Here is an 11,781-nt window from a genome sequence, read left to right on the forward strand (position 1 = left end):
CTCCTTATGGAATATTATGCAACAATAAAAAAGAATGAAATCTTGCCATTTACTTTCCATAGATGGACCTAGAGAGTATTAAGCTAAGTGAAATAAGTCAGAGAAAGACAATTACCAGAAGAAACAAGATGGTGGCATAGGTAAATGTGGTCCTCACGGCCTCCCACAACCACATCAAAATTACAACCAAACTACAGAACAACCATCATTCAGAACTACCTAAAGCTGGCTGAATGGAAGTCCTACAACTAGAGAAGTAAATAAGAAAGCACACAGAGACTGGTAGGAAGGGAGGAGGCATGGAACGGGCTGGTCCGACCCCACATGTGGCGGGTTTTCCATCAGGAGGGATATCTAAGCCACAGAGGCCTCCTGTGAGGAGCAAGGAGTCCCAGCCCCACACTAGCCCTGGCCCAGGGCTCCAGAGCTGGGAAGAGAAGTCATTGTAACTTCAGGCTGTAACACTAGCAGGGATGGTGGATTAGTGCACAGAGGCTATTGGAGTCCAAGGCATTCCTCTTAACGGGTGGCACATGGACTTACTTGGACTCACTCCCTCTGAGCTCAAGCATTGGGGCAGCAGCTAGGGGGGATCCAGGGACATACTGGGAGGAACTGGATTGTCTGGCACTGCAGCAAGTAACCTGGGGCGGCTCTCTCCCAGACAAAAGTGCTGGCAGAGGTCATTGTTCCTATCTTGAGACCTACCCTGTTGCAGAGCTGACTGGCAGGCGCTATATCTGAGTTTCCATGAGCCTGGCTCACACTGTTTGCTCTGCCCTGGTGAGCAAACAAGCAGCAGATGGTGTCAGCATGCCACATTCCTCTCAATAAGACTTTTAAATCCTTGGCTGCTTTGGCCCAAAGGAAGTGAGAGGAAGGATTTGCTGCTGCCTTGGAGGACGGGAAGAAGCCGGAGATCCTGCCCCATCCAATTTATGACCCCACCCAAGCAGCTTTTCCATATGAATGGCCTGTCCTGGCTCAGGCTTCAGACTTGACTTTCGTAAAAACTCTCAAACAAGCAGCAGATGGTGTCAGCATGCCACATTCCTCTCAATAAGAGGCCCTAGGCTCAGATTAGCAGCAGCCTGCCTTGTTTCACAGCATGGCCTCTCCTGGGCACTTCCAAGCCCAAAACAAGTAGCAGCCATCTGAAGATCACTCTATAGCTCCTGATAGGTGGCCCCAGGCAGTGGCTGATTTTGCACCTCCTGCGGGGGTGAGGGTGGGGAGGGGGGGCGTGGCGCGGCAGGGAGCAGAGTCAGTGCACCCAGTGGACAGCTTCAGACCAGGCCAGATTACAACTGTACACATCCACATGGGCAGACTCAGTGAGCACCAGAGCCCCACTGAAGCAAGTCCTGCTCCATAGGGTGTCTCCTGCACAGCAGCTCTTCTGCTGTAGTTGCAGCTGGTCCTCACAGCCAATTGGCCCAGGGGTCAATTCTTCCCAGTGACTCCAACAGCAATCAAGGCTCAACTACAACAAGATAGTGTACACATCCCACACAGGAGCGCACCTAGAGCTCCCAGCTCAGGTGACTGGGAAGGCTGAGCCATTGAACCCTATAGGACACCTACTACACAAGGCCACTCTACCTCCAGGAGACATATAGCAGCTCTATCTAATACATAGAAACAAACACAAGGAAGCAGCCAAAATGTGGAGACAAAGAAACATGTCGCAAATGAAAGAACAGAAGAAATCTTCAGAAAAAAGAACTAAATGAAATAGAAGCAAGCAAACTACTGGATACAGAGTTAAAAACAATGGTTATAAGGATGCTCAAGGATCTTAGAGAGAGCTTCAAGGATCTTAGTGAAAATATCAAAGACATGAAAGAGGACCAATCAGAAAATTAAGCATACACTGACTGAAATGAAGAATAATTTACAGGGAATCAATAGTAGAGTAAAGGATGCCAAGAATCAGATCAGCGATTTGGAATACGAGGAAGCAAAAAACACCCAATCAGAAGAGTAAAAAGAAAAAAGACTCCAAAAATATGAAGATAGTGTAAGGAGCCTCTGGGACAACGTCAAGAGTATCAACATTCACATCATGGATGTGCCAGAAGGATAAGAGAGAGAGCAAGATACTGAAAACCTATTTGAAATATTAATGACAGAACCCCCACCCCCATGAAAGAAATAGACTTACAATTCCTGGAAGCATAGAGAGTCCCTAACAAGATGAACCCAAAGAAGCCCACACTAAGGCACATCATAATTAAAATGCCAAAAGTTAAAGACAAAGAGAGAAACTTAAATGCAGCAAGAGGTCTTTGAGCAGGGATGCCAGCCCGGGCACCATGGTCTTCCTCACGACGCAGCTCTGGCTCACTGACCACTTCTGGTGGGTGTAGGAGGTGCTGAAACATGTGGCACTTCTGGGGGAGGAAGAACTGCTGCAACGGGCTGGCCATCAGGGCTGTGATCAGAGCATTTGTGAAATGCAGGAAAGCTGGAAACAGAAGAGAAGGATCCTGAGGATGCTCTGGATTAATTAATTACAGCTGCTTCCCAGGAACACAGCCTGCATTACCCAGAATTCATTGGCAATTTAATTAAGTGCCAGGTAGAGCTCAACAGGAAAGTGCTGGCTGATCTGGTCATCTATGAACCAAAGACTTTTAAATCCTTGGCTGCTTTGGCCCAAAGGAAGTGAGAGGAAGGATTTGCTGCTGCCTTGGAGGACGGGAAGAAGCCTGAAGGTATATTTTCCAGAAAGGTGCAGTGCCACTGAGTGGGGACACTGACACACCTGCCCTCTGCAGCCACGTGTCTTAGGAAAAGGTGTCCCCCCCCCCCCGCCCCCATGATCATATGATCATAATTAACACAGGGGCTAAGAACCGGTTGCTGAGAATGTAAGTTTGACTTGCAATTGTGTTACTTTATATTCCAGTAACAGTATGAGAGAAAAGGCCTGTCTGTCCTTCTTGGGACAGACCAGTGACAGCTCATGTAGATTGTGCCAATATAGCTGTGTGGTGGTAAAATAAAAAAAAAATAGCAGCAAGAGAAAAGCAGTTAGTTACCTACAAGGGAGAGCCCATACAACTGTCAGCTGATTTCTCAACAGAAACTTTGCGGGCCAGAAGGGAGTGGCAAGAAACATTCAAAGTGATGAATAGCAAGGACCTACAATCAAGATTACTCTACCCAGCAAAGCTATCATTCAGAATTGAAGGTCAGATAAAGAGCTTCCCAGACAAGAACAAGCTAAAGAAGTTCATTACCACCAAACCAGTATTACATGAAATGTTGTAGGGAATTCTAAAAGAAGAAAAAGGAGGAGGGGGAGGAGGAGGAGGAGGAGGAGGAGGAGGAGGAAGAGGAGGAGGAGGAGGAGGAGGAGGAGAAATATGAACAATAAAATAGCAATAAATACATAGCTATCAACAATTGAATCTAAAAATAAAAATAAACAACAAGGTAACTAATTTACAAAATAAGCTGATGAATAAAATAGAACCAGAGACATGGAAACATGGAACAGACCGACAAATATCAGAGGGAAGGGGGGGTGCAGGAAGAGGCTAACTAAAGAACATATGCATATATGCATTACCTATGGACACAGACAATAGGGTGGTGAATGCCTGGGGTGGGGCGGGACTGAGTGGAGGAGGGTAATGGGGGAGGATGGGGGACATTTGTAATATTCTCAACAGATTAAAAATTTTTTTTAAAAAGAAAAACAATTACCATATGGTTTCACTTCACATCTAAATAAACAAACAAACAAAACCAAAACAGACTCATGGAAACAGAGCTCTAAGGGACAGCTGCCAGAGGGGAGTGGGGTCGGGGGATCATGGTTAAGGGGAACCTAGTCAATGCTATTATGAGAGCCCTGGCTGGCTTGGCTCAGTGGATAGAGCATCGGCCTGCAGACTGAAGGGTCCCAGGTTCGATTCCAGTCAAGGGCACATGCCCAGGTTGCAGGTTCGATCCCCAGTAGGGGATGTGCGGGAGGCAGCCAATCAATGATTCCCTCTCATCATTGATGTTTCTATCTCTCCCTCTCCCATCCTCTCTGAAATTAATAAAAAAATATAAAAAATTATTCTCTCTCATCATTGATGCATGTTTCTCTATCTCTTTCTCCCTCTCCCTTCCTCTCTGAAATCAATAAAAAATATTTAAAAAAATACTATTATGAGAGGTTTGCACGGTGACAGATGATGACTAGAAGTAGTAGGGTGACAACAACAAAAGGTATAAAAATGTCGAGTCACCATGTTGTACGCCTGAAACGAATGTAACTAGTATGTTATTATATACCAACTACACTTAAATTAAAAATATTAAAATAAATAAATGAATGCAATCTGGCCTCATCTCTCCCTTCCTAACCTGGGTTCTCAGAGGTAACCCTCCCTTTGTCCTGGGTCTTGGCTTCCTGGGAAGTAGCCCTTCTCTCGGGTTATTTCACTCCTTTCATCGGAAGAGTTTCAGCACTCTCCCTTCTGAAACAGTGCTGAGCAAATCCTGGCCCTGAGGTCAATGGTCACCGAGCTCAGAGCATCTGCATTTCTAAAAAGGCTGTTAAAGGTGACCACGCTGTCAACAAGGACTTGAATTCCCAGAGGCGTTCTGGGTAGACTGGTGATGCTGGTGGTAGGCCTGGTAGAAACCCCTGACAGAGCCTCGTCAGCTCCATTGCCCTCACTTCCCCTCTGTGGTCGCCTTCCCGCCAGACTTTCTCCTTCTTTGAGGTGAGCAGCTGTAGTGTTGCCTGGGGTAGTTCTGCTCTTGAGGAAGTGGGTGGAAGGAGGAAATCTTAGAGGGGCTGATAAAGCAATCATGGGGATCCACTGAAGGGTGGTCAGAGTATGAAGAGGAAGAGAAACAACACCCAACCAAGCAGGAAAAAAGAGAAAAGAACAGCTTCTGAAGCAAGTGATTGGAATCTCAGCATGCCCAGAGCTGGAGCCATTTGAGTTGATAGCACGTCTGCCCTTCTCGCAGTGGGTCCGTAAACGCCCGTTCTCCTGGTCTCTAATGATGATAAACACATTTATATGCAAGGTTCTGTGTTAAGAATAGTTAAAAACAAGACAACAGGCCCAACCAAAATGAAGTCACCTATGCTAAACCCCATGTCATCAAACGGAGACTTAGTTACAGTGCTGGCTTTCTCAGAAACGGAATCTACACCAGGAATCATCTGATCTGCACTTAATTAGGTAACTTGTCTGCCTGATCGACACCTGCTGGCCCTTAAAGGAGGGCCACATGCTAACCTGACAAGCTCAGGGAAGGCCTGCTTAGAGACCTAGAGTCACCACAGAGGATGGTCTGAAATTTAACTAAAAGCAGTTATTGTTAGGCTCACCAAAGGAGGCCAAAAGGGGTAAAGAATGATGAATTTATTAGGTCATCTGAATACCAGATGGGCTGAGCCCCAAAATGGCGCCAGCCCCCAAAGACGGGGAGTCAGGTTTTTAAGGACTCTAGGTGGGCTTTTTCTGGGCAGAGAACTCTCTGTGCAGGTGTGGATTCCGGGAAAGTCCGGAGGGGAGAGAGAATGGTCTCAGCCAGTGGAATGTGGTCTAAGCAGGTGGCATGTCCATTGTGAAGTGGCCTGAAGGTCAGTTCCCAGGGGAGGGGGCACTGATTCAATTATTTGATCAGACTTAACAGTTATGGTGGGTAGTTACATCCTAGGCCGGTATCTTCACTGACAAGGTCAACCTTTATCTTTACTGAGCCTGTCTTTTTTAAAAATTTAATAAATCTTTATTGTTCAGATTATTACAATTGTTTCTCCTTTTCGCCACCATAGCTCCCCTCCACCCGGTTCCCACCCCACCCTCTGACCTTACCTCCCCCACACTGTCCTCATCCATAGGTGTACGATTTTTGTCCAGTATCTTCCTGCACCCCCCACAACCCTTTCCCCCTGAGAATTATCAGTCCACTCCCTTTCTATGCCCCTGATTCTATTATATTCACCAGTTTATTCTGTTCCTCAGATTTTTAATTCACTTGATTTTTAGGTTCACTTGTTGATAGACATGTATTTGTTGTTCATAATTTTTATCTTTACTTTTTTCTTCTTCCTATTCTTAAAGAATACCTTTCAACATTTCATATAATACTGGTTTGCTGGTGATGAACTCCTTTAGCTTTTTCTTATCTGTGAAGCTCTTTATCTGACCTTCCATTCTGAATGATAACTTTGCTGGGTAGAGTAATCTTGGTTGTAGGTTCTTGCTATTCATCACTTTGAATCTTGCCACTCCCATCTGGCCTGCATAGTTTCTGTTGAGAAATTAGCTGACAATCGTATGGGTGCTCCCTTGTAGGTAAGTAACTGTTTTTCTCTTGCTGCTTTTAATATTCTCTCTTTGTCTTTTGCCCTTGGCATTTTAATTATGATGTGTCTTGGTGTGGTCCTCTTTGTATTCCTTTTGTTTGGGGTTCTGTGTGCTTCCTGGACTTGTAAGTCTATTTCTTTCACCAGGCAGGGGAAGTTTTCAGTCATTATTTCTTCAAATAGGTTTTCAGTATCTTGCTCTCTCTCTTCTTCTGGCACCCCCATAATTCTGATGTTAGTACGCTTGAAGTTGTCCCAGAGGCTTCTTGCACTATCTTCAACTTTTTGGATTCTTTTTTCTTTTTGTTTTTCCGGTTGAGTGTTTTTTGATTCTTTGTATTTCAAATCTTTGACTTGATTCTTGCGTTCCTCTAGTCTGCTGTTGGGTCTCTGTATAATATTTTTTATTTCAGTCAGTGTATGTTTAATTTCTAGTTGGTCCTTTTTCATATCTTCGAGGGTCTCGCTAAATTTATCGGCCTTTTCTAGGATATTCTTGAAAAGCCTTATAACCGTGGTTTTGAATTCTATATCCAGTCGTTTGTTTTCCTCCATTTCTTTCATTTGTAATCTGTTTGTCTCCGCATTTTCGTTGCTTCCCTGAGTTGGTAGGGTAGCTTTGTGTGATAGGTTTCCTATATGGCCCAGTGGGTCGGCCTCCCCAGTTAACCTGAGGTGGACACTCTTGGTGCACCCCTTTGTGGACTGTGTGTAAAGCCTTGTTGTAGTTAAGTCTTGATTGTTGTTGGTATCACTGGGAGGAATAGACCCCCAGGCCAGTTGGCTATGAGGATCAGCTGTGTTTATGCTGGGGACAGCCTTATAGGATCAGACTTGCAAAATTGCAAAAGCCTCTATGCTCAGCTTGGATGGGGTGGAGTCTCAGGGTGGAGCAGACAGTGTTGGCTTCCCATCAGCCCTGCCCTTGTGCGCGTGCCTCCAGACCTCTTCCTTCCGCGGTTCCCCTGAGTTTCCGCCTGACAGTCCAGATTCCCCCCATAAGAGCGTGGGTCCCCAGGGGCTCACCTGGAACTGGGGTTCAATGCAGTTGGAACTGGGGTTCAGTGCGGTCAGGAGCTTCCATCTCCCTTCCGCTAGGGCAGGGGTCCTCAAACTATGACCCGCGGGCCACATGTGCCTGTCCTGCTTAGCAGCCGACTTGTCCCGGGCCTGCGGTGCACATAGGATTTTGTTTATAGTTTTTTTTTTAAACTATAGTCTGGCCCTCCAACGGTCTGAGGGACAGTGAACTGGCCCCTGTTTAAAAAGTTTGAGGACCCCTGCGCTAGGGAAAGCCTGCGGCAACCTCCGCATTCAGTCTTCTCTGCGAGCACTCGTGCGCGCGCCTCCAGACCCCTGCCTGCAGCGGCTCCGCGTGCCTTTCTCTCTACCTGACAGTCCAGACTCCCTGTATGAGCCTGGGTCCACGGGGTTTTGCCCGGAACTCGGGTTCAGTGCAGTCGGAACTGTGGTTCAGTGCAGTTGGGGGCTTCCCTCCCCCTTCCGCCAAAGAAAGTCAGCCAGGCACTCAGCCGCCCTTCCTCTCCGCGCACGCGTCTCTGTACCTCAGCCCTTTGTCGCTCCTCTGATTCTCCGTGAGCTTTTCTCTTTCCTTCTAGTTGTAGATTTCCACTCAGCCAGCCTTCCTGTGGTTCTGGATGGTGTCCGTTCTGTCTTTTAGTTGTAGTTTTGAAATTGTTGTGCAAGGCAGCAGTTTAGGTGCTTACCTATGCCGCCATCTTGGTTTCTCTTGAACCTATCTGTCTTTTTGCATCTATGATAACATCCTTGAAATGTCTGGATAACTTGTAACTTCCCTTTTCCTGGACCCCTTGGGGCACAACCTAAATGTGCCTGGGCACCTGGACAGACACCACAAATTCCTTCATTGTTCTCATGTTAATTGTTCTTGCACCCACCTAAGTATGTGTCCATCATTTTACTTTTTATCTAATCCCAGGGGTTTCCCTGATTTGCTTTCTCCCGCCTCTCTAGTCTATCACAAATGGATTTCAGGTAACCCACCTATGTCCCTTCCTTTGATTGCAATGTATAAATACAGATGTAACCCGCCATTCTCTTGAGCATTATCCCAATCCACTGAGGTTCTGCTTCCTAGCAATTGTCGACAGTTTGGCTCAAATAAACTCACAAAAATTCTTTACAGGTTTGAATGTTTTTATGTTAACAATAGCCAGTCTCTTGGAGTAACTTTCTCATCCTGCTCCTTTCTGCCTACAAACCTCTCATTTTGCACAGCTCCTTGGACCCTGACTGGATGCTGCTTGACTCATGAATCATTGAATAAAGTCAGTAAGATCTTAAAGATTGACACAGTTAAATGTGTTTTTAACAGCATTATTCACAGGTTTGTAACCGGACAACCAATGGGTCCGCGCTGCCTGGCACTACGTGAGCCAGTTCAGCAGAGGCAGGGTTGAATCCTATGAGCATGTATTCCAGTCCCGCCGGCAGCATGGAGAGCAGCAGGTCACCCACAAACATCTGCTCTGCCCCCCCCCCCCCATAAGCCAGTTGCTATTGGGTAAAAGGACAAAGATTACACGGGGAAGTGGGCAAAAGGTTTGCCAAATGGGCAGTTAACAGGTAATGGGGGCTGGGGTTTGCAAAGGGCTGGGTGTCTTCAAAGGGCTGGTCTCTGCAACAAGGTTGGTCATCTTTCCAGGATAACAGGCAGCTCCTGGATGGGGAGGGTGGGCCGCATTTCCAGGGGAGCTCCCAGGTCCCACTGCAACTCCCAGCCAGGTTAGAATGCGCCTTCTTCAATCAGAACAAAACAATCCCGGTTAACATGATCAATATTTCTTATAATTATAGCTGGTCCCCAACATTCTATCTCTGGCCCTATCAGTTTTGTCAGCTAATCTTCACATTATACTCACATTATAAGGTGAGTACTAATGTGATCCCCACTGTAAGATGGTCAGCAGGGTTTCGAAGGGATGAATAAGACATCTAAGATTACAATGAGGGCAGAGGCCTGAGGCCTTTGATCCAGCTCCAGCTCCAAACTCCTGCTATTAAACACGGGGCTTTTCTGCCGAAACCGGTTTGGCTCAGTGGATAGAGCGTCGGCCTGCGGACTGAAGGGTCCCGGGTTCGATTCCGGTCAGGGGCATGTGCCTTGGTTGCGGGCACATCCTCAGTGAGAGGTGTGCAGGAGGCAGCTGATCGATGTTTCTCTCTCATCGATGTTTCTGGCTCTCTATCCCTCTCCCTTCCTCTCTGTGAAATATCAATAAAATATATTTAAAAATAAATAAATAAATAAACACGGGGCTTTTCTGATTTTTGAAGTAGCCATTTCTTCCCTATTTCCTGACATTTAATTTATTATTAAAATTTTAATTTAATTTATTATTAAAAATTTTTTTAATTGACTTCAGAGAGGGAGAGGGAGAGAGTTAGAAACATCAATGATGAGAGAGAATCATTGATTGGCTGCCTTCAGCACGCCCCTTACTGGGGAAATGAGCCCGAACCTGGGCATGTGCCCTGACTGGAATCGAACCCAGGACCCGACGCTCTATCCACTGAGCCAAACTAGCTAGGGCTCGACATGCACACTTTAAATCAAGTTGTCCCCTTCGAAGGATTCTCCAGTTTCATAGGCATTTCAGTTTTCAATAGTGTGCCCGCCCTGGTCCATTGCTCAAGTGGTGAGAGCGTTGGCCCTGGGACTGAAGAGTCTTGGCTTCAATTCCTGGTCAGGGCACGCACCTAGGTTTTGGGCTCCATCCTAGGTCAGGGTGCAGGGGCAGAAAACCAATGGATGTTTCTCTCTCCCTCCTCCCTCCCCTCTACTTTCAAAAGTCAATGGGGTGCCGAACCCGGTTTGGCTGGCCTGCGGACTGAGGGGTCCTGGGTTCCATTCGGTCAGGGGCACTTACCTTGGTTGCCAGCACATCCCCAGTGGGGGGTGTGCAGGAGGCAGCTGTTCGATGTTTCTCTCTCATCGATGTTTCTAACTCTCTATCCCTCTCCCTTCCTCTCTGTAAAATATCAATAAAATATATATATATATAAAAAGTCAATGGGAAAAATATCCTGGGGGGATTAAAAATCGATCAACCAATCAATCAACAGTGCGCAAAGTTTGTGTCCATTTTTAAAAGAAACATCTCCTTTGTTTTGATCTATTTTGTTTTTTTCTTTGATCTTTTCCCAGTTGTCATGGGGAAGAGAGACTCCCCTTTCTGTTTTGGGTTTGGAGGGAGGAAATAAATTGCCCTCTACCCTTCTAGGACCTCAGCTGAGAACCCCCCAATAAAAGACAGATTGAAAAACAGAATTTACATAACATGTATACCTCCCGTGTACATGGGAGTTCCCTAGGAAAACCGAGTAACTCCCCACAATGGCCCATCCACCCCCTTAAATACTATCCTCAGCTAAAGACCAAAACGTCTTTTTCGGGGGGGTGGGGGAGCCCGGGTTGGGAGGTTAGCAGGAAAAGCAGAGGGAAGTGGTTGTGCTGACTTAAGTCCGAGCCTTCTCCCGTGGCGATAAGAGTGCCTTGTGATTTGGAGTCGCCCTGATACGAGAGGGCGACATCCTTACAAAAGGACTTCCCCTGTCACTGTCCCTCCCAACAAGGGTTCAGAGCTTCTTCTGTGTCGGCTGTTTCTTCGAAATAACCGGCGAAGATTCTTGGGGTCCGCATATCCCGCTCGCTTCACAACCGACCACAGCGGCCGCCTGGGCTTCCCAGCTAGTGCCCGTGTGCGCCGCCGCGCGCAGCACCCCCCCCCCCCCCCCCGGCCCCTCGCCGCGCGCTCCCCGGCTCTGTGCCGCCAGCTCCCGCTTGCGGGGTGCTCCGAACCCCTGCCTTTTGGCACTGTCCTATCAGAGGTAATTCTCGTTCAGATAAACTCCTAAAAATTGTAACACGCTTCAGCTTATCTTGAGTTCCCTAATGCGCCAAGGGCGCGGCCTCACTTACCTCCAGGTGGAGCGGGCGGGGCAGGGACGGTACTTCTGGGCTCTTAGTGAGTCTGTTGTCTGTGCTTTTGTTTCATCGCCTGACCAAGTTAAACAATTAAGGAACGACTTGATGTCCTTTATTCAAGGGAAAGCCGTCCCGGATGGCGGAGCACAGAGCCTCTGGGCAGGTGAGCCCCTTCCCGAGGGGCCTGGCGGGAGCGAGGGGCCGGGTTGGAGGAGGTGCGGGACAGCGCCGGGCCGGCCCTGCTCCCAGGGCGGCGCTGCTGAGCTGGGCTGGGGGACGGGGTGTCCTCCGGGCCTTGGCGGGTGTTCCCGAGTGCGAGCTCCCGAGGGCGGGTCTGCGGTGCGGACTGGGCCCGGGTGGTCGGTACCAGTCACCTTTCTCGCCCCCCACGGCGCGCTACCCCTTCCGGTGGGGTCTCGGCCTGGAACCCACAGGTTCGATGTCAGGGTTTTGGCCCTGGGTTGCCTGTTTCTTCATTCTG

General features: G+C 47.7%; 1 pseudogene across 1 annotated transcript; it reads left to right on the top strand.

Annotated features, from left to right (window-relative positions):
• The first annotated feature begins 2,315 nt into the window (after positions 1-2,315).
• Positions 2,316-2,749, top strand: LOC308237559 (large ribosomal subunit protein bL20m-like; annotated as a pseudogene). The gene has a single exon. The product of its transcript is annotated as a large ribosomal subunit protein bL20m-like (transcript).
• The last annotated feature ends 9,032 nt before the right edge of the window (positions 2,750-11,781 follow it).

Source organism: Plecotus auritus (genome assembly GCF_963455305.1).
Source record: "Plecotus auritus genome assembly, chromosome: 12".
Lineage (NCBI taxonomy): Eukaryota > Metazoa > Chordata > Mammalia > Chiroptera > Vespertilionidae > Plecotus > Plecotus auritus.